This window comes from Morone saxatilis, unplaced genomic scaffold (assembly GCF_004916995.1).
Source record: "Morone saxatilis isolate NCDOM2014 unplaced genomic scaffold, NCSU_SB_2.0 Contig21, whole genome shotgun sequence".
In the NCBI taxonomy this organism is placed as follows: domain Eukaryota; kingdom Metazoa; phylum Chordata; class Actinopteri; family Moronidae; genus Morone; species Morone saxatilis.
In genome coordinates, this window is record NW_023339774.1 from 2,348,736 (window position 1) to 2,353,630 (window position 4,895).

A 4,895-nucleotide genomic window follows, 5' to 3' on the forward strand; every position below is an offset into this window, starting at 1 on the left:
ATATAAAACTATATCCTATTTAATAATTTCGACAGGTGATAGTAGATAGTAACTGAAAGATCTTTACTGAGCATACAACCCCGATATATTTTTTTCTTCTAATTTTCTAATTGCATTAGAGGGCTGACAGGAAATGAGGGGAAGGACTGAAAAGTAATGGCATGCAATATGACAACACAACAAAAGTTATAAAATGTTTTACCAATAATGTTCCATTAAATGACCAAATAATGCAGTTAGGTTAGCAGAATGAAATATTTTTTACTCATTCTAAACCGTATTTATAACTCTGAAACACACATATTTCTTCATGTCAGTTTTCTGCAAAAAGACTCCATCACTGCCCTGACTCCATGCTTTTTTTGTGTGAATGGTCTGCATTCTTTATACTTTAAAAAAAGACAAAGAAGAAATGCTGATTGACAAGCTAGATTTAGAGCTCACCAGTCTGCTAACTAACATGGAACCTGATCCAAAAGGGATCTGAAAAAAGGAGCTTCAATGCTTGTGGGTCTTCAGCTGGCTCTTGATGCTGGAGCTAAGAACTCTGATTTATTTATGAATAATTTTTTCTATGAAAGCTTGCGGAAAGACTAAGTCCTTAAAAGGGACCAACATAATATCATAACTGTTCATACTGTGTTGTAAATGTTCAATTTGTGAATATTAATTCCTTCCAGATAAACAGTGGGGCAGGGATTTTTGTAATAAATGACATTTGCACACATAGTGGTAAATTCTTATAAATAAATTCCAAGGAGTGTTCACAGTTATCTCTGCAGGACTGTGTGACAGGTCAGTATACAGTTAAGACATGTTCTCATTATATAAGTATGAAGTATGCAAAGCTGTCATGAAAACAGCATTCTGGGAATTCACTGTCCCTGGTGCGTCTTCAGGTGGCTTTGGATGCTGGCTTGGGACCCACATGTTCTTCAGCAGTGTGAAAATGATAATGGGTGTGATTGATAACAATGTTATCAGCCTCACCTGTCATTGTTCCTGTTTATCTTCTGCAGCCTGATGTTTCCAGATTTCGCGTCTTTCCAGATTGAAGACATGATGTTCAGTTTGTCTAAAGTGCTTCATTCACAGCATTGTGCAAACAATGCATTTACCAGGAAAACCTACGGAAGCACAAGGAATGCCAAAAACAAAAATACTCATGTTGGGTAGGGGGGTAAGAAAATATTGAAAAATATTCATAAACAATGTATAAATATTTTGTAATATTGTATATTGATTCTGAAACACTATATCCATTTTTGTATTTTTTGTAAGCAGCAATATATATTTTTTTCTCCCATACATCTTTTGGACCATTATAACTGGCTATTATTCATATTTGTGATATCTCTTACCGTTATTTAGATATGAATACTGTAATGTTTTTGAAGGTCCCGTCAATGGGAGTTGCATTTTTTACATTTTGGCTATAAACTCATCAAACCGTTGAGAGAACAAACATTTGGTACAGTGGATTCCTTGGATGATGGCAGTTTTACTGATATAGGCTACGCCCATTCATGCTTTAGAAACATTCTGCCATTTTAGAAGAGACAGTTTTTGCTTATTTTGCCACATATTTCATCTAATTCACCACAATTGGTGCATAGCATATTTAGATGAAGCTGAACAAGAGTTTTAGGTTTACGTTTTGGTATCATTTATCGTTTGCCTGTAATTGGTTACCAAACTTTTAAAGGCGTGGCCTTAACGGGCCACAACTCTTCAATGCTGAATTGGATGGCAACCACATTTAGCAATATTGTACACAAAGCCACATTGCACAAGTGTGTAGCATTTCATACAATTCTACCATCCAAAATAATACTGACTTATAAAGGACAGGACAGATACAGGACTGAAGTCAGTGCAACCTTTTATTATGATTTGGCACTAAACAAATAAAAGTTATAGAGGACAGGACAGATGCACTAATCTTTAAATGTAAATCACGTTTTCACATCTAAGGGTTGGGCGTCCCCTCAGACAAAGCTTGGAAACAGACGTCCCCTCACCCTCACTTAGTTTACTTGTTCTCTTGCTGCCTTGCACCAGAGGAGGGACTGGCTGGAGTACTCTGTGGAAGCAGATGTGGCTTTCTGTTATTTGGATGTATTACATTCCAGCAGTAACCTCTGTGGCTGGCAAATGAAGCCACTGTGGAAGTGCCAAACATTGCAGTTCCTCAAACAGCCCTCTGAGCTGGATCCAGAAGTGAGTACATCTCCATAACCCCCTCATATTAAAGTAGTTAAATGACAACTCTACAGGGGGTGAATTTCTATATAACTCACCTGTTTAAATTATATTAAGGCTTAACGTTAAGCATAATTAAGGACGTGGCGGCTTTGAGTGACAGGTGGGTGCCATCACAGGCAGCTGCTTTTAGTAACCAGTCTTAATTTAGCCCGACTCAGCTCCACCTAGACTCCACCTATTTGCCCATTTTTGGATTAGCCAGTGGAGTTACGGACATTGAGTCGACTTCACACTGTTGTTCCTGAGCTTCAACAGCTGTCTTCAGAAACCTCCTGGTGAATCAGACTTGACATAAATGGACTATGTCCATTTTTAATGTGTACACCGTCTAATGTTTGGCGTCAATGTTCTAGGGTCGTCTTGTGTACCAAGAGTATATCTATTTCCCTAATTGGTATGACTACAAGGCACTATTTCTTTTTTCTTTTTCTCTCCTTAAAATCTTTTCCTCAGTATGCATTCGGCCATAATGATTTCACTTTAACTATGCACGAACCAAATTACGTTGATAGCTTACTTCTACTTTGGATTCATCACACCATGCACTATGAGTTCGTGCCCTTATATTATATGTCTCCAGCTTTGCCGAAAGACACACTTCCATTTCACCTGAGTCCCCTTTGAACTGATTGGAGGCTCCATTGGGAGGCGCTTCGAAAACATCTGACTTAGGAACCAAATATTTTCTGGAGACGGCGTCTGGTGGGTAATTAAGCCGATATATAGCATTACAGTCTGAGAGAAATCAAATGTGCTAACTAAATTGATAGACATGGCAACAAACAATATTAGGCTAAATTTGTACAATAAATTGTAAATTTTCATGACCGAAAGCATATAACTAATAATTGGATTTCAGTTCTTCCAAATAGAAAGTTTGTTAAAGTTAAGTCAGAAATAATAATTTAAAATTAAAATGCCTCGGTGATACTGTAGGGTTTATGTTAAATAGTATGTTAAGTTACAAACTACATTTTTTAAACATATATTATTCAAGTAAAGCTGCTCAAAAAAAAATATTAAACAAATTTAAATAATTAATCATATCATAATAAGAAAAAGATTAAAATATATCCCGACCATTTTTCTTCATCGCATTTTCTCTCTTCACTGATCTAATGCAGAGTTTTCATAAAGTACATGCACTGTACATATTACCAGTGGTATATAGTGAGAAATCCTGAATTGTTTATTAAGGCAACATCAAGTGAAAACAACAGCAAGACATAATAACCATTGGTGGGTTTATTGATTTTCAGACTAGGCATATTTATAAAAAGAGAAAACATACAATTGCTAATAGCAAACACACATAGGAACCAATAAAAGTAAAAGAAAACTTAAAATGGAATCAAAATAACTTAGGTTGTCAAAGCAAAAGAAGAGATATGCGGGTTAAATAGTGGTCAAGGAACTGTATAAGAGTGAAAGCTAAACTAGAGAGATAAAGGGGTTATGGACTGGGACCTCCCCCTATAGTGGAGAGAGGTGCATTAAAAAAATGTTCGATGAATCATGGTACCATGAAATAAAAGGCATTAAGATGAATGATGACATTCATACACCCTACCATATAATACATTGAGTAAAATAATCTTTAAAAACATAATTGGTCCATAATATGATGTAATGTTGCTAAGACAAAATATGATTGAACACCCTCCTTATCAGATAGCGTGACCTCACTGGCTCTACCAAATTCCTAGGCGAGTAAGATTCCCATCCCCTGCTAACACTGGCCAATTTTCTTTAATAACTCATCCTGTTCCATTCCTTGAGTCCTACCGAATCATAGGCGCGAAAAATTATGATCCATCATAACTTTGAATTTTACGCGATCACTATTATTTCCTCTCAAATTGCTATATAGAGTTATGTTTAAATTCTGGTAATATTACTGAAATCACCAATTTCATAAGAAAACTGTAAAAGATCCAATTGGAGTTTAATAAATGAAAAAATACTCAAACATAGTAAATCCAGCTATTATCCTTTCGGTTGAAGGGTTTTGTACAATCTGCAAAAGTTAAAGATTAAATATACCAGAACGCGAGAGAGCATGTTTGTATGTTTTCCAGCTCTGCCCCTTTTAGGAATTGTACTTTTATGGGACCATTCCAAGAATGTCAAGCTTTAAATAATTGAAATTTAAATAAAAAATGAGGCGGGATTTCCTTTCCCTCTCCATGTTGTTTGTCCCTTGTAAGCCGCCAGGCTTAAGCCAGTTTTCCTTTATAGCCTTTGGCATTCCTAGGTCTTCCAAAATTAATTCCCTATTTTTATTGCTGAATTAGTACCTTGGGTTTAATTTAAATATCTACCCCTCCATCCTTCCCACGATGTATAACCTTTTACCTAATAAAAAAAATATGTTTTTGTTAGAAGTTGCGCTTTAATTGGAGTGTGTTTATCTAGTTAGGCAACGTGCGGCTTGGAACATATAAATACAGAATACATTAAAAACAAAAATTTATTTTCATTTTGAATCATGCAGCTATACTAAGTACATTTGTGAAAAATCTTGTGAAGTACACCGGACGATTGTTTTTGAATGCCCAAACCTCCAGTGTTGCTGTTGGAGAACTGACATGTCCTGAAAATGTACACAATAAACCTGTAATGCTGGGGAA